Source organism: Sciurus vulgaris, assembly GCF_902686455.1.
Source record: "Sciurus vulgaris genome assembly, chromosome: 7".
NCBI lineage: Eukaryota > Metazoa > Chordata > Mammalia > Rodentia > Sciuridae > Sciurus > Sciurus vulgaris.
The window spans coordinates 18,183,641-18,203,118 of NC_136467.1; positions in this window are offsets into that span (position 1 = coordinate 18,183,641).

Below are 19,478 nucleotides of genomic sequence, written 5' to 3' on the forward strand. Positions count from 1 at the left end.
TTGTATTATACAAACTTGTTTCCTGCTCTGTAAATGGCTGACAGTATAGAGTGGTCTCATATTCCTTCCCTCTGAGATTCTGTATTTTAGGTTTTTATTTGTTAGTGATCATATAGTATTAGTCATTCGTTTTGTCAGGAAAGCCTTTACTAGTATTATTGTTCTGGTACCCCAACATACACTACTGTCAAAACCTGACCTACACCATTTTTAAGAAATAAATGGTAGTATAGCTTTTCGTTTTATATTTGAGCCTTCCTGAATGGAGTCCTCAATGTTCTTATCAAAGAGGTAGTTAAGGCAATAATCCTCTTAAACATTTTAACAAACTGATGGTAGGAAAAAAATGACTGAATATTGCCAAGTTCTTTTCTCAGCCCACAGGCTCAGGAATATGAATTAGGTGTACTGATATAAATGTTGAATCTTTAATATTTCACACCAAAAGAAATGCCTCCAGGTAGCTTTTAGCATACTGCTGTAATCTTGGGTAATGAATTAATCATACTCGTCCTTAGCATCGAATGTTAAGGTGGAATTCATCCCAAAGAGTATGGATCAGATAAGAAAGCACTTTTGCTCCTGAAAACTGTTTCAGCCACTACATTAGAGTTCATAGAACTGACTAATCTCCACAGACTAGGATCTAAAATTAATATAGGCCCCAAAGCCCCAGTCTCAGAACAGGGCCAGATAAAAATCCCAAATCAGACTGCCAGAAGTGGTTCCAAGGAGAAGGACACTGGGGACCCAGTAATATTAATTCAGTAAATAGGAATTTATCCCACTTACCTTTGTCCTGAGGCCTTTCTGATTAGCAACCCATTTATAGCTACAGTTGGGAGCAATTACTTTGTGGAGTGCTGGCTTCCTTAACTGAGAGGGGGTGTTTGTATGTACACTAATATTCCCTGGACCATTTCTGCCCACCTGGGTGACACATAATTAATGTCAAGGTTGATTAGAAATGCAAATGCTTATTGTGGTCATAACAAAGCACAGCCTGACTCATTGGACAGAATGACTCCCTGCTCTGCCACACAGTGGGGAAGATTTTGGTTCACACATAATTTGGACTATATAGAATTATTGGATCTATTGCATATGAAAGCTGTTTTTAAGTTTTGCTATCCATGCCTGCAATGAACTCCTGTTATTTTATGGATATAGTCATTTCTTACAAGCACTATTTTGAAGCCTGGGACAAGAAGCACTCAAGTTTGGTTCCATGCATGTGACTGGACCTAGGAAGAAGGGGCCCTAGACTGACAGGCTCTCTGCTGTCACCCTGGGCAGTGGCAGGGCAGGGCAGACGTGAGTAGGTCACCTCACTGAAGAACTGGTTGGGAGGAATCTTCTGAAAGGGGAGAGCACTTAAAAACATGTATTTTATGGCCTCTATCAATAAATCACATATTGTTTAGAGATGACCATTGCTTTCATTCATTCATCCATTCTTTTAGCAAATATGTGTGGTGAATCTATAATGTTTAAAGTACTTGATAATGCAGATTAGACCAAATTTCATGGTGTGGAGTCTGTCCTTTAGTGTACGAGTGGAAAAGGGCAATAGGGAGAGGGAACAATGGAGAGGATGCTTGTCATTTCCAAAAGTCTGACCATGAACTTCATTTAGACAACTAAGAGTTTTTAAAAAATTCTGTGTTATCAGTTTATTCAAGCTTCCTACTTCTGAATATCAGTGTTGTTTACAAAGCATCACCCTTTCGTATCATTTCTCAATAGTGCGGAAGTTTTCCAAACAAGATGCACAAAACACAGAACGAGAAATTGTCAAGGATAAATATCTATCATACAAAGTCAAGTGAAATAAGAACCCGTGAAAAAGGGCAAAGTACCACGAGAATTGAGATAAAGAGATTGCTTTGACTTAGGAGGCTCAAAAGGTGAAGGTTCCAGAAAGGAGTTGTCCTTCAAATTGTCCCCAAAGATTCTACAGAATTTCAAGGGAAAATAGAATTCAAGAGCTCTAACGCTTTGGAAGGGGGATCTTGACCACTTGAACGTGACCTGAAGGAGGGGTCCAGTACTGCTGGGGGTTCAGAAGCATGGAGTATGGGCAGTGGGGGGGGGGAGGGGGAAGGCTGGGGTTCCACAGGGTACAGGTAGGATGCATTGGATGATAGATTTGGCTCATGTTAAGTTAGAAGATGGGACAAAATCTAGAGAGAGTCCAATAGGTAGGTTAAAGCATAGCCTCCAGCCTCTGTCCCTACACACTGGAGACACTGCTGCAGAAAGTGCACGTGTGATGCTGTAGGAAAGAGGGTGGTGAAGAAAAGGGAAAGTACAGGCCATACAGAAAGCCCATATTTAGGAGCAGAAAGGAAGAACAAACTACTGGAAAACTGTAGCAAGTGCGAGCCAAAGAAGAGAATTTTTAAAGATTGTGAGAACACTATTTATTTAAAAATAAAATGACTTGAACTTTTAATTCACAACATTTGCTCAAATGCATCCCATATGGACTTAAGACTTTAAAAAAGGAACAGAATTCTTCAAGAATAAAAGAAGCTACAGACGAACATTTGCCTGGGAGGTGAATGGAAAAGAACTTTCCATGAGGAAAAGCAATGTGTTTTAGTCAGGGTTCTTCAGAGAAATAAAGCCAACATGAAGGAGATTTATATCTTGAGAAGTACTTGAAGTAATAATATGTAACATACAGGACCACTTGGAGATATTATGTATATAAAAATCAGAGAATTATTATAAGGAAAAGGTTCATGTGATTATTGAAGGCATGTAAGTCCCAAGATCTGTAGGGTGGGCTGGTGAGCAGAAACCCTAGGAGAGCTGATGGGGTAGTTCCCATCTGAAAGTCAGTAGACCTGCGACATAGGAAGAGATTTCTCCCTTGGAATCCAAGTCCACCAAGCAGGAGGAATCCTCTCCTACTATGCAAAGGGTCAACCTTCTGTTCCTTTCAGCTCTTCTACTGATAGGATGAGGCCCACCCACATTAGGGAGGACAATCTGCTATTGATTTAAATGTTAATCTCATCCCAAACCACCCTAACAGAAACACCCAGAATGTTTGAGCAAATATCTGGGTAACTGGTGGGCCAGTTAAGTTCACATATAACCATTATTCAATTATACAATGTAAGATATGGCTACATATAAATTGAAAATGTATGTAATTGGGACAATATTTTACCAAGATTAAACAGATGAATCCTAATTTTCCTACTTTTCATATCCTATTGGTAGCCTCATCTTCCAAGGCTGTGCCACATGGGTGACTTCCCCAGGGCAGGGAAGATGATCAGGTGCTCAGCTGAGCCAGACTAGAAAATCAGGATGGAGGAACTGGTTCAATGCTGTACTCTGTTTAGTCACCATGGAGACGGACGCTGGGACCTTTACTCCTCAGTGCTAAAAGATGCTTTGACTACAGGGCAAGTGTCATGATTTGGATTTGACGGTCCCCCGGATGCTCCTGTTAATGCACCTATTCAGAGGTAAACTGATGGGATTGTGAGAACTGTCACCTGACCGACTGGTTTGAATGGCCTGACTGTAGGCAGGCGGGTGAGGCCGAAGGAGGTGGGTTACTGGAGGCTGCCCTGGAAGGAAGCATCTTCCCTGCAGCCCCTTCCTCTTTCTCTGTTTCCTGGCTGCCATGAACAAGGGATCAGGACTCCTCCACACCCTTCCGTCCTGATGTTCTGTCTCACCTTGGCCCAGAACACCGAGTCAGCAGTCTGTGGACTGAGACCTTTGAAACCATGAGCCCCAAATACATCTCCACCTATAGGCTGTTCTTATCAGGTATTAGTGACACAAAAGCTGACTAAAACAATATGTTAATAAAGCCCAGAGGGCTTCTATGAGGAAGAGGGAAGAAAGAAGGTAGGAGAAAAGAAAAGCCCAGAAGTGTGTGTCCTGGCGTAGGCCCTGATTCGGGGAATTGGAGGGAGGAATCTGTCTTATCTGCAGGCCTGCATTATAACACACAGGGCCTGGTGCTGCTCCTTCTCCACCCAGGAACAGTCCCCTCAAGGTAAGCTTGGTGCTATGCTGGGCAGGTGAAGGGAGGCCTGGAAAGGGAAGCTTTTGGGGACCTGCTGCCTATGGGGTCTTGGAACTGAATTAAGAGCCTGCTAACCTGGCATGAGGTGCACCATGGTGAGGGTGAGGGGCAGGGGCTGGGGTGCAGGCTTCCTCCCCAGGAGAGCCAGGCAGAGAGGAGAGAGCGCCATAGAAACCATTCAAAGAGAGCCCAGCTGGAGGGGGACTGATTAGGCGGAGAGGCTGTGAGTGCGCCCAGTAATCAGGAGGATCCAAGCCCAAGGGCCACCAGAGCCCCCTCTGTCGGGGCACTCAATTCCATCTTGGAATACAGCCAGAGAAGCGGGTGGGGAAAAAAGACTGAGACATGGTACAAAAAAAAAAAAAAAAATTACTTACAAGGACAATTTAAATGATCTACTCAGACTAAATTTTAAAAATGCCTAAAAGTTCATTTTGCCTTCCTACTAAGTGGGTAAGAGCTTATAAGGAAGACCAGCAAAATTACAGAAAGAATAAACACACTATATTGTATCTACACGTTGAAACACTGTACTGTACTGAGTGGATTTATAACCCTGGTACATTTCCATATGTCAAAACAACACTAATTGATTGAAAATTCATATAGCAGTTAAGGGGAAAAGTTCCAGAAACAAAAAAAGGGTTCATAGTTTTCACTTCAACAGAATTCTTTCAAATAAATAAGAATGCTAAGATGTCAGGAGAAAAAAAAAAAAAAAAAAAAAAAAAAAAGCCAAAATAACCAATTTATAAACTGAGAAACAGGAATGGCTAATAATATAGAGACACTTAACAAATAAATGAAGAAATAAATAAAAAAACAATTAGTGCCCTTTCTACTTATCAAACAGGAAACATTGACAAGAGTTTTCTGAAAATCAATTTAGCAATATACATACATCAAGAATGTTCAAAAGGTTTATATCTTTCAATCGATTAATTACACTTCTAGGAAATTATCCTAAAGCAACCAGCAGAAATGAGGCCACATTTAATGATGAATCTCAACCTTATTCAAAAAATGTGGAAAGAGTTGAGAACAGTAAATTGCAACACCTTCCTCCAGGTGACCAACAGATCCTTGTTTACCTATTCTCATTTGAAAGATAGCCCAGAAGAGAACCTAACTCCATAATTTTTCTTGCTATTCTTTTTCAGTCTTTTTATCAACTCTGCAGTAAAGCTCTCCTTCCTTAGGTTCAAATTTAAACAAGTTCTGTTTCAATTTAAGCCCATTTTTTGGTTTCCCGTGGACACCTTGACTAATTTTGTGGCCTGCTTTCATTAACTCAAAAACTTTAATCTTTTCCTGGCCCCAATTTTTCTTCTCCTTTTAGGGCACACTCACTCCGGGACTGACTGTTTCCAACTGCTTAGGATCAATACCTGATTTCCTACCTGGCCCTTCGCACCACAGCTGGTCCAGGTCCCTGTCACCTATTTGCTCCCTGATCCCATGGATGGGAGATGAGCCACAGAAAGACACAACAGGCCAATGTAGCATGAGTGACAAGAGTTCAGACTGACGACAATATGGGGTCTATGGAACACAGAAAGAGCCAAGTCAGCCTGGGGGACTCACTGAGAAGGAAACTGCCTTAGTCCATTTTGTGCTGCTATCACAGAATACCACAGATCAGGTAATTTTAAAGAACAGGAACCTGTCACGGTTCTGGAGGCTGGAAGTCCAACATCAAGGCACTGGCATTTGGTATCCTGAGAAGGTAAGGTCCCCCAGAGAGAAGAACACTGCCCTCTTGTGGTAGAAGACAGAAAGGCAAGAGAGGGCGAACATCTGTCAAGATCCTTTGTAAGGACATGGGGTTCCATTCAGGAAGGAGGAAGGAGCCCTCCTGGTCACCAATCACCGCTGAAAGTCCCCACTTCTTAATACTGTCACATTAGCAACACCTGCTTTTGGAGGGGACACATCAAAGCACAGCAGAAACTCTAGAGCAGATTCTGAGGGCTGAATAGGATTTCCCCACATGGTAGAGGACAGGGGTGAGGTAGGAGGAGGGGTGTGGTTATTTCAGGCAGTGTACGCGTGGGCCAAGGTACACAGGTACACAGGTGAGAGAGGGGGTGTCTCCAGAAAAAGCTGCTCAGTGTGGTTTGAGTAAGTGCCCGGTGGGATCATAGAAGGATTAATGGAAGTCCTGGGACTTCATCACAAAGGACAGCCTTGTAAGTCATATTGAGGAGCTTGGATTTCAACCTATAGACAATGTGGAGTTAGTGAATCAGTAGGTAAAAAATGATCATATTTTAGTGTTAACCAAAACCACCGGATAATGTGGGTGGTAGGTTGGAGGGGTCAAACCACAAAGATCTCAGATATAAAGAATTATGGACCCCAAAGCAGAAGGGATAGAAGGGAGGAGACCAGGAGGGAGGCTTCAGAATCATCACGACTTGGAGACCAACTGGGTGTGGGTTGGGGTTGAGGAGACAGTGCTGACTCCTGATGAAAACATCAGGTCTATCCGTATTTCTCATACAGAAGAATCACTGGGATTCGTGCTAAACATGCAGATTTCTGGCCTGGCACCTCGAGGGCTACATCGCCAGGTGATTCTCCACTTTGAAAAATATAGTAGGATTTCTCTTTCAATTCTTCCTTTTAAATAACTTATAAATCTCCACCCTTAATTAGGATGGGGTAGAAATCATGCATAGTGAAGAGATTACAAAAAACAAGGCAAAGGGCTGAGCGTAGGGATGGTATACATCAGCAAACAGGACTCAGCATTTAAGGATCAGCATGGGAAGAGAAATTAGGGGAGGAGGTCTTAGGAAAATGAGAAGGACAAGAATGCGGAGAAGGGAAGGAGAGGAAGGAGGGGCAGGAACCACAGGATTTCTCATAGGAACTCTGCTACCAAGAACATAAGACGACTACAAGTTGTGTTATCTGCATCTGCCCTTTCAGATTGTAACATCGCTCCATGCATGGAACTATTTCAAAATTGAAAATGCATTGTTCATGAATGATACAAACAAATAGAATCCAAATTCCCTAATACCATAAGATCCTCCCAGATTTAACAATGAAATCTAACGCACACAAAGACATTAAAAGATACACACAAAGATGCTCAGTGTAGGGATGCTACTGATAAGCCTATTTAAATATTGTTGCTATTAGTTTCAACCATTTTTTAGCCAGCTTTGCTTTTTAGTCACTGTGATCAAAAGACCTGACAAGAACAATTAGAGGAGGAAAAGTTTATTTGGCTTACCATTTCAGAGGTCTCAGTCCATAGATGGCTAGTCATTGCTGTGGGCCCAAGTGGGACAGAACATCATAGCAGAAAGGTATGGAGGAGGAAAGCAGCTCAGGACATGGCAACAGGAAGCAGAGAGAGCTCACCAGGGACAAAATATAAATCCCAAAGGCACGACCCCGGTGACCTACCTCCTCCAGCCTCACCCTGCCTGCTTACAGTTACTGCCAAGTTAATCCCCTATCAATGGATTAATCCACTGATTAGGTTAAGGCTCCCAGAACCCAGTCATTTCAGCTCTGAAAATTCTTGCACTAACACAAGAGCTTTGTGGGGACACATCATATCTAAAGCATAACAACCATCAATGTATTGAGAAGGCCCCAAGAAATGCATTGCTGAAAAGTATACACATTTTATGTATATATAAATGAATATTTAAAAAAAATAAAGCAGTTAAAACCTTTCTCCAAGCTGCATTGATATATCTATCATAGGTACCCAAGTCTTTTCAATTTAGGCATTTCAATTTAGAAACAGCTCACAAACTTTGATTAGCGAAAAGTCTGAAGAGAGCTCATGTGTCAGGCTGCACACATCACATGGAAGTATGTATTCACACTTGCTGATATCAATACTAATGGAGGAGGACACCCAGTGAAAGAACTGACAGGATTGATGTGGGTTGAAAAAAAAAAGCTTTGAAAGGTGAAAGCTTCTTTAAAGTTTTCTGGAAATTATAGTTAGCATCTATCTTACTTGAAGCAAAACTGGAGATAAAAATAATTCTGCCCCATTGCATCAGGGATCCCTATGGGAGACTCATTAAAGCTCTACTTGGTGAACTTCCGAATACATGTGTGTGGATCCAGAAAATGACATCTGTCTGTCGGTGAGAAGAAGGTGAGGAACAGCTCTTGAATATCAGAACGTCAGCAACTCCTTGTCACAGAGTAGCCTACACTGGAATGGGCCAAAGTCTTTGTGTCCTTCTATGCTGGCTTCACCCCCACTATGGTTGGACATCCGGTTTGAGAATAACTGTAAATACCTCAAATACCAGTCTACGGTTTAAAAATAGCATGGGGAAAGGTGAGTCCATAGTTCCAAACATGGTGTGGGGTTAGTGGAAGGAGGTGCCTGAATTTTACCTGCCGGCTCCCTGTCTCCAGACCTGGAATCTTGTTCTCCTTCTCCTCCTCATCCTTCTCTTCACATTCTTCTTCCCCTTTTTTCTCTTCTTCCTTCGGGGTGTATCCCACCTTCGCATCATAACCTGACCTTGACTTTGCTCTCCAGCCATGGCTCAAACTCCTGGACTTGACTCTGGGTTCTATTCTGAATCTGATGTACCTGCTACTACTGAGGGACAGGAGTTTGAGTGGAGTTTCACAGGTATTTGCAATTACATTTCATAACTACATGTATGAATAATACATGCTTTATATAGGAATAAAATCAACAAAACATTTTATATATTAGATACCATATTATTATATGTTACAGTTGAAAATCATATGATCCTGTGAAACATTTGGTCTATCGATGATTCTAATAATTGTGAATGTGCATGACAATCACTTGTTAGAGAGAAATAAAAAAGATTCCTGAGTCTTGCTCCCAGATCTGTGCAGTGAGCTGGGGATCAAACCCAGGGCCTCACACAAGCTTAGCAAGCATTCTAACACTGAGGATATCTGAGAATATCCCCCACCCCAAACAGTTCTTTTGGTAATTCTTAGGTAGATCCACTTTATAAAACAGAGCAAAAAGTTTTATTTTTTCTTTAAAAATAATATGTAAATTATTTCCCCCCAATTAATCATGAATAAATGAACAAAAAAACATACAGTATAGATGAGTTAGATATTTTCCTTTCAAGCCTTTGTAAATGGTTTCTTTTGGTTCCTACCTTAGCACAAGTAATGGACAAAGCATTTTCAGGGCATCTGAGGAAAATCAGGAGTCTTCCAACAGACATGCTCACAGCAAGGAAAAGAGAATATGCAGGGATTTTTTTTTCCACCCTGGTATCTATGCTTGACCAGGTTATTGACTAAAATAAGCAGGAATTTAGGCCTTTCTTTCCTTCTTTCTTTCTCTTTTAAAAGCACAATATAGCTTTCTGATTACCTAGAGCTTGCCCTTTTAGAGATGGAGCGATAGGGGGGCAAGATCTTATCTGTAGTGAAGAATATATTCTGACTACAAACAGCAAAATGAAATTCAAAGTTGTCTCCTAGCTACTGATCTTACCTGGCATCTGAGAAATTTGGTAAATGACACTGATCCCCATGAGCTGACCCTGATGTTCTCCCATGCAGAACATCAAAGGGATGTGCACACACAGACTCACGGGGAAAAGAACCCCAAACCCAAAGGAGTTGAGTTCTATTTTCGAAAATCAATTTTGATAAAAAGTCTATAAGATTATGTAAAACTAGGGTCATAGAAAAATTGGGAAAATCTACCTCAGATTGCTCTAACTTCAAAGAATGACTTTATTCATCCTAAACACACAGTCTATAGGGGTTCTGGCTTCTGTCCTCTTCCAAATAAAGAAACCGATTTTCTTACTTTTTTCTTTCTTTTTTTTTTGTTCCCGGCTTCTAAAGCTCTGCTTGTTAAGTAGATTTCTGAGCACATGAGAAAGATAAAAGCCTTTTTCATGTGGGGTGTAGGGGAAAGTGGTAGGGAAGGACAGGAAAAAGTCATCACTAATAACCTGCCCAAATTAGGTAAGCACCAGGGGTGAACCAAAAGGCCTGATCATTATTACTTTTTTTTTTTTTTTAAGTAAAACTTTAATGGTTGAGAAGGGAAAGACCAATGAATTGACGGGCAGCTAGTATGGCTCCCAACTCCAAGCATTTAAGAAATGTTCCATAATGATGGTGGTTGCTAACGTGAGAGCGAGCCCAGAGCTCAAATAAAAGTGCATGAAATCCCTTAGAAGACCTTTGATCAGGCACTACCCCCGACAGAAGTCAGCTTGTGCCAAGAACGAAGCACTCCATCCTGTCCTAGGTGGGGAGGTTGCTGCCACCACTCAATTAGACAAAAGGTGACACCCCGTGGTTTATAATTCTTGAGGAGCCCCAATTAATTTATGCACCTGCTAGTGCGTGCCAAGCTGAGTTAGAATTTCTTTTAACAATTTTATATACTCTCTCTCAAAAGTATTCATATTTATTAATGTTGGCTTGGTAATGTTATTCTCCTGCAGAGAAAAGGAAATGTGTTCATCTTAGCATTTTTGCCTACTTCCTCTACTTTCCTCCTTGTTTTAATTAACAATTGCTCAGTGCCCTGAGGGCTGTCATTAATTAAAAGATTAAAAAAAAAATCCTTCAGGAATAAGTAGAACTGATATTTTCTTCTTTTTAAACCTGCATGTGGTTTTAAGCTTTATTTTGTAGCAGGGTTCCCTTTTTTTTTTAATGGTCCTTTCTCTGCGATTAAATTTATTTCCCAAATATTCAGCGGTTTTATGCAAATGGAAGAGCTTTCAATATAGGAAATAAAATCTCTTGATGCTTTATTAATTCATGCTTTCCTTAGAGTTTGGTAGAAGATCTTTCACGCCGTGGGAATGATGCTTTAATAGACAAGAATGCAAACATTAGTAACTCTTATAATTGGGAAAATGCCCAGTTTGGCAATTTCTTTTCCCATTGTTGGAGAAGGCTGCGAAGATGTGTTTGGGAGTTAAAAGAATTCACTGATGAAGGCAGATGGAGGAGATAACCAGGAAGGACGCATGCCTTCCAGCCATTAGGCTGTGACTTATACTATCTAATTACTATTTTGACCACTGATAGAATTTTTTCTCCCTTTAGTCTATGATAAAACAGATTAAATAAGAGACTATAAAGGGACCAAAAGGATTCCAAAGGTGGCTTAATGAAAAAAGAATAAAATGTTCTTCAGTTTTATGGAAGGTTATAAACCTTATGAAGTGAGCCGTTTTCTGATGATAAATGCTGCCGGAAGGGCAGTCAGGAACCTTCTTCCACACAGGAAAGCAAGAGTTTCTTCCAGTTCCAAGGTCACCAGGAGGGGTTTCCAAATATTTTATCAGGGCCCAAATCCCTTTCGTTGCAGTTTCTAAACTCCATTTGTCATGTGACAGCGTCAATGCGAACAGTAAGAATTAATGGTATAGGACAAGGTGTGCTTGATTTGAAATACAGAGGCCAGTTTGTCTTTTTCGAAGGCCTCTCCGTGGGGAAAGCCTTAGCGAGTAGGTAAGTTCCTTTGTTCAGTCCCCTTTCTCCTCGGCCCTTTTCGGGGTCTGATTACCTTAAACTCCACCCTCTTTCAGCACCAACAGCGGATGGACACTCACCACACACTTTCCAGTGTTGTCCTTTCTAGTTAATCCTCCATCAACTCCTCCTCAACATGGTCCTCTCCTGCTCCAGATGGGGAACCCTCCGTGGCTCTCTGTGGACCACTTCAACCTCCTCTATTCTTTGACTCAAAGATTTTGGCTAACATGGCTACTCTGTGGCGAATATCCCTAAATACAAACCATCTGTCCTGAGTTTGCACAAACTACTTTTTGACCTTTTGATTTGAAATACCTTTATAATCATGAAAACAACATGAACACATTGAACAATTGAAAAGGGGGTAAAATCACCAAAACTATCTTTTGAAGCTTCTGTATTATTTTGGCGTATTTTATACCCACAATTGAAATATTAATAGCACTCAATACCTGAACTGTATTCTAATTTTTCATTTAGTTGCAAACCAGAGAGGTTCACATGTTGCTATCCAGTCATCATGTCAAACTGAAATATTAACAGAGCATGGGTAGCATTCATCAAGTGGACAGACCAGTATTGACTTAGTCATTCCTTTGCAGTAGGCTTTTTGATAGTTTCTAATATTGCAATGCTGAACAATGCTGTCTTGAGCTAAATTCATGTATAATATGATTTCTTCAGGATAGTCTCAGAGCGGAATTATTGGAATTATTTGTGAATGTCTCCATGCATATCTCACATATCTTAAGCTATATTGGTAATGCCAACTTTTTGTCTCTAAAAGTAAAGTTTATTTTTTTCTGCTTTTTTGGGAACAACTTTGAATTAACAAAAAGCTACAAAAATAGCACAAAGAACTCCTGCACACACTTTTTGCCTAAAGACCCAATCAAGTTTTGCAGATAGTCTCAGCTGTTCTGTAGAAACAAAAGCAGTCCTCCAGCACGTGTTGCATTGATCACCAAGCCTCTGTAGCCTCCATCGGAAGCAGTTCCTCACTCTTCACTTTTTCCAGAAGATAAACTAACCAATGTCAAAATTTCAGTCTCCTTGGGATAGAAATTTGGGAATACAGAAAGAATACTGGATCGCTAAAGGAAAAATATCCCTGTTAAAATATAGAACAATCAACTTGGGAGTCAGATGAAGGAGCCAAAATTTAAGGATGCACCAAAGAGCCCACAGATTACTTGGAAACTTTCCAGGCCCCTGTAAGTTTTATGCAGTGTAGCAAAATAGGAACAAGACTTCGGTAGAAAGAGACCATTAACCTTGTGATGCTAGGCTAACATTCGGACCATGACCCCCTGGATGGATTAACCAATAAGCTACCTGACTGCCAGAGAAAATGAGGTGGGCTGAAACCTGTGGGCAAGACCAGGTCCCCCAGTGGGGAAATGCAACCTTGCTCAATATTTCCCAATCCCGAGGGAAGCCCAGCCCTTTTGGGTCACACGTTTCCCACCTAATTATGCACCCTAGTAAACCCCAACCTTAATCCCTGGGGGTGCTTCTCAGTCCTGAGATAGCCTGCACCCAGCTCTGAGAGCACACACCTTCACCTTTTGCTTCCTGATGAAGCTCTTCCTCCCTGTTAAAACCTGACTTGTTCTTAAGCTCTTTTCTGCAACTGAGTCAAGAGCCTGGATGAATTGAGTGGAGGCCTCCAGACCTTCTCCGACAGTGACATCATCATCTCCAAGACTGATCTCAAGATCTTTCTGTCCAAACCCGCTCTTTCATTGAATTCCTACTTTCTTCCATCTTTCTTCTAACCACCGAAGCATAAACTTTCCTTCTCCCTTACTCCACATGTGGTTACTAAATCGTTAAACATGATTATTCACCTGTCACTCAGTACCTTCATTTGCATTTCTCAGAGGCTCCTCAAACTTGACATGTCCTTCATTCAAATGCATCAGAACCTCCTCCTCAGCCTTCCGTGTGCTTGAATAACCTCTGAGTGACCAACCCGGGCCAAGTGAGCCAAGCCAGCATGATGAAAGATGGACAGCGGAAAGAAGCCGGTCCACAACTACAGGAGTAGGGAGAAATGGAAAATCCCTCTACAGGACTCTTCCAGTCATTGATCTGCTTTTCTTTAGTCATCTTTATCTCGGATGAAATTTACATACATCATCTCAATTTCTTTTCTCCTCCTCCTCCTCCTTTTACATTTCAGTTCTAAAAGGAGATCTCTGAGATAATCAAATCTATCTCTCTTCTTTGGCTGAGAAGTCAGGAGCAGAGGGCCTAAACATTTAAGTGTCAGGACTGTGTTTGATGGTGCTTAGCCCTTGGCAAATTTTTGTAGTTAAAACCATACAAGCCAGGATGTCACCTCTTCACCAAGAACTACCCTTATTTTAGCTGCCATTTTTTTTTTAAATGTTTGTATCCAAAATGAGTTTTTCATGACAATTTCCTTCTGATTGTCACTATGGGCTGTTCCTGAAGAGAACATTATAGCTTTTACTGTTTACTCTGGTCCAAAGATTTAATTTATTTTTACAGCAAGTACTTTGACTCTTCAACTTTTTGTGGATTTCAAAACATCCTTTAATAGCAGTTGACATGAACTTAAATAGAAAAAATCATAAAGAATTGTCTTAAAACCTATTAGAGCTAATAAGTGAGTTGAGTAAGGTCATAGGACACAAGATCAATTCACAAAAACTAATTATATTTCTATACATCAGTAATAAACAATCAAGAAATGAAATTAAGAAAACAATTTCATCTACAATATCATCAAAATAATAAAAATTAGGAATAAATTTAACAAGAGTAGAGCAAAACAAGTACTGGAAACTACAAAATATTGTTGAAAGAAATTAAAGATCTAAATAAATAAGAAGACATCTAATGCTCAAGGATTGAAAGACAGTACACATATATTTTAAAATTTTCTTTTATGCATTTATTTATCAACATATGACAGTTTTTAATATCTCAGACTCATGCAAAGCCTTTATCCTTTCATATCTGTCATAAGATTGAATGCTCAATGATAGAAATAAGACATGAAATTTTAACATGAGTTGAGAAATGATCTTATTGAAAGATATTGAAAAGGGTTCTCTTTCCATTTGTGATGGTTTTGCTTATGACAAGTTAGCTAGGCTAAAATGTGTTTCCCTGTGTTCTCTTCCCTGTAAGACTCCAGGTTAGGCTTATGTAAGATTTGAAAGACGGTGAAGCAGTAGCTAAAGGGTTGGAAAGTCAGGGCGCAAACCACCCCAGGGCTTGCAATTTGCACATGCTATTGCGGATCTGCAGATGCACTGAGTTGATTCAGGCAGCTGCTAGATCTTCAGCTCCTTCAGCTTCTATGGATCCTGGGCCAAGCATATATGCCACTTTGAGATCAAGTCTACCAGCATTATCTGCAGTTCACACGTGTGGTCAGGTTTAGGCAGGATAAGAGAGAACTGTGGGCAGTTTTCAGTTTGCCTTGTGGGTTCCTGTTTATCTGAACATTCCAATTTACCTTTGCTTTCATCCATTCCATGTCCCCAGCTTCTTATCTGCAATTATGCCCTGCTTATACTCAGGAATTCAGGCCCCACCCCCCGACACCAAGAAAATAGCTTTCCATATGTATCATTATCAGCTCCCACCACGGAGTAAGTTCTATAATAAATTCCTATTTCTTACTGGTCGTAGTGGTTCTGCCTGATCGAATCCACCAATGTGCTATAGATTAAGTGCTTATGTTTCTCCAAAATAATCATTTTTTTTTCTTTGTATTTGCATAGCTGACATTTTCTATATCTGAGGCCCCAGGAGCTGATCTTGTTTAATCATTCCATGACCAATATTGTGTAAGCTACAAAGGCAATGTCTGTGTCCAGTTTCCATTCATGCCTGTTCTTTTTTCTCTCCCTTTAGATAATTCACAATTTATTGAGTACTAATTATGTGCCAGGGACTATGCTATGAAGTTTGCATTATCTCATTTAATCATGAAACAGATTACTATTATTATTTTCTCTAGAAATGAGACAAGAAAGTTTCAGAGATAGCCAAGTTCTGAAATTTTCTGTTACTAGACCATAGTAAGTGGTCCATTTGAAAAATCATAACTATAACAGTATACAGAAAATCTAAATATTTACAAACTAAGGGGCCATACCAAATTGCACAAAGACCAAATGTCAGTAGTCAGGAAGAGCAATGTATAGTAAAGCTTTGTCTGGTTGAAAGTCACACAAAGATGTGGAAAATGAAAAAGCCAAGAATCTAAGTGTAGAATCTGAGTGCTTGAACAATCCCCTACACTCTCTCCACATTTCCGCATCTTAGCATTTGAATCAGTTAGTCATTTTCCACATAAACCTGTTGAAATTTTCACTGTAATTGCATTGAACATTGATCCATTTGGAAAGAACTGACATCTTGAAAGTATTGAGTATTTCAGTCTATAAATCTGGTATCTTTCTCAAAACTGGAGAGAATTCATTTTCTTCTACCCAGTTTTGTGTAGTTTTAAGTACAAAAGTTTTGAATGTCTTTTATTAAATTTATTCTTAAGTATTTTGTTCTTATCATTCAAATTACCATTCTCAAGCCCTAGGAGTTAGTTAACATCAATAAAATAACAAAACTGGAGTTGACATAAAAAGTGTTACTCATTAATAGCAAAATTTTCCAATTGAGTAGTTCATTTTCAACCCCATAATGGTTATATAAAGATTTTTGACCAAAATACAAATAAATGTAGATCACTGTACTCTGAATTGTGTAGTTAGATGGCAGTGTGAATTTGAACTGCCTTGAATTACTTAAGAAGTCACTGAATTTTGAAGAAAAAAATGATCAACTACTAAGGGGACGATGATAAAATTGGTTTTACAGGCCATTCAACAAAGAATGTCAAGATTGCCAACCCCCTGAATGCCCTAAATGGGATTCTCTATCAGTCTGTCAGAAGTTCCAAGATCAATAGGAATACATGATGCTCCATCCTCTCAAAACATGGTGGTACTTATGAGGGATGACCTGGGACTAACTATAAATTTCTATCTTGGTGATTGCTGAAAAGAAAAAAAAAATGTTTTAAGGGTCTAGGGGCAGTTCCAGTATTATGAAAATGAGAACAAAGAAAGTGGTGAGTTTCATCATGGGCCTTAAGATTCAGTTCATTCATCTTAGCATTTCCAGCATGAAAATGGGTGGCTAATGGAAGGTATTTTTAACCGTGAATTGAAAAGATATTCTCATTCACCAGTGTCAAACTAGAAACTGCAGAATAATTATGAATAGATGCACTAGCTGACAACAATCCTAGTAGTGAGAATTTAACAAGGAGCAGGTGCTTTCCCCACTAACTCCATTTATAACCCCCCCAGCTTTACTGATGCTTAATCAATAAGAATGGTATATATTTGAGATGTATGATATGATGGTTTGAAATACATACACATCGTGAAATGATGATGACTCAAACCAAGCTAATTAGCATACCCATCACCTCACTTAGTAATTCATCTCTTTTTTGGTGGGAACACCTAGGCTGTACTCTCAGCAAATTTCAAGTATACAGAACATTGTATTCATCTCACACTGAAAGTTTGTATTCTCTGACAGACATGTCCTCACCCTTGGCTCTCCACCATTCTCTGGTGACGACCATTCTATCCTCAATTTACGTGAGTTTGACATTTTTAGATCTACATGCAATACTTGTCTTTCTGTGCCTGGCTTCGTTCACTTACTTTAGGATTATTCAGTTTCATCCATGTTGTGAATAGCAGGATTTTCTTCATTTTAAAGGCTGAATAATATTCCAGTGTGTATACGTGTGTGTCTGTAACTTTCTTTGTTCATTTGTCATAGGCACTTATATCTACATCTTAGTTATTGTGAATAATGCTATGGTGGACATGGGGGTATAGATATCTCTTGCAGATAGTGATTTCATTTCCTTTGAGTATATAAACAACAGTGGGATTGCTGGATCATATGGTAGTTCTATTGATTATTTTCTGAGGAACTTTCATTTTTTTTTTTCATAATGACTATACCCATTTACATTCCTACCACTAGAGTACAAAGATTTCCTTTTTCTCTACATTTCTCACAATACATCTTGTTGTTTTTTATGTTTTTGTTGTTGGGGTTATTATTGTTGTTATTGAGTTTTATAAGTTACTTCTATATTTTGGTTATTAACTCCTTATTGGAAATACAGTTTGCAGATATTTTCTCTATTTGTGCTTGTTTCCATTTCATTTTGGGGAATATTCCCATTGCTGTGCAGAAAATTTTAATTTGATACAGCCTTATTTATTCATTTTGCTTTTGCTACTTGAACTTTTGGGGTCATGCACAAAATCATGCCAGGACAAATGTCAAGGAGCTTTTCCTATATGTTTTCATTTTTTTTTTCTCTTTAAATTTTTAAAAATTTGTTCTAATTAGTTGTACATGATAGTAGAATGCATTTATACATTTTGATAAATCATACGTAAATAGAGTATAATTTCTCATTATGGGATTTCAGGCGTGTCCACCATGCTTGGTATCTTCTTCAGTTTCTTGAATCAACATTTAGAAGTTTTCAGTGTATCAAATCTTCATATCCTTGGTTAAGTTTATTCCTATGTATTTATTCTCTTTGTTACTATTGTAAATAGCATTTTTTCTTAATATCTTTTTATTGTGTTGGTTGTTGTTAGTGTAAATAAATGCAACTGATTTTTGTAAGGTGATTTTATATCCTGCAGTTTTACTCAATTCACTTATTATTTTCAATGTTCTGTTTGGTGGAATCTTTAAGGGTTTTTACATATATTAGATCATGTCTTTTGCAAGTTGACACATTGTTACTTTATCTTTTCCAATTTGGATGCTTTTTATTTCTTTCTGTTGCCTAAAATTACACCGACATTAGGATACAGTATCAAATAAGTGGAATAAAAATGAGTACAGATATAAACCCGTATATTTATGGTCTATTGCTTTCAAAAAGGGGACATAAGTCAAAAAAAGAAACGATTCAATAATTATCAACTGACAAATGATAAACAAAATGTGACAATGGAATATTATTTGGCAATAAAAATAAATGAGGTTTCAATTCATGATATAACATGGAGTAACTTCAGACATTGTGCTAAGTGAAAGAAGTCAGCAACAAAGGACTACATATTGTTGATCCCATTTATAGGATGTGTCCAAAGTAGATAAACCTACAGAGAAAAGTAAAGTAGTGGTTACCTAGGACTTGGAATGATTGAGGGAGGAATGGGGAGTGGATTTCTTTTTAGGATGTTGAAATTGTCCTAAAACTAGATTACAGTGATGGTTGTGTAACTCCGAAAGATGGTAAAAAGCACTGACTTGTATGCTTTAAACAGGGGAACTTTATGGTATGTGGATTATACCTCAATAAAGCTATTAGGAAACCCAAAAAATAAATGTTCCTTACCATCCATGTGCCCTATCTCACAGGTACACAAGGGAATTTCGCTGCCATCTCAGATTAATTATAGAGGAGGCAGATATTTAATTGTTCCTTGTTCATACATACAGGTCCTTAACTACAAGAAAGGTGTGACTGCCCCAAATGGAAACCATATGGTACTAGATTCCTTGCTCATCCCACTGAAGAAATTTAAGCTGCCCTTTCTCCACATTATCTTTATGTTCTTTGACAGAATATTTGTTTCTTCCAACCACATAATTCTTACAACCATCTTGAATTATTTCTTTTTCTTTCATTCTCTCTCTGGCTCTCTTTTCCCTTTCAAGGTAACATTCATTTCCCAAGTGTTAAAATCTTATCTTTCAAAAAGATACTCTTGCTTATTACTATGATGATATCATCTCTACCTTCCTTGGCTTATTAAAAACAAACTGAACATTAATTATATGCCAGATTTGGTGATTACCACTGAGGATCCAAAGATGAATG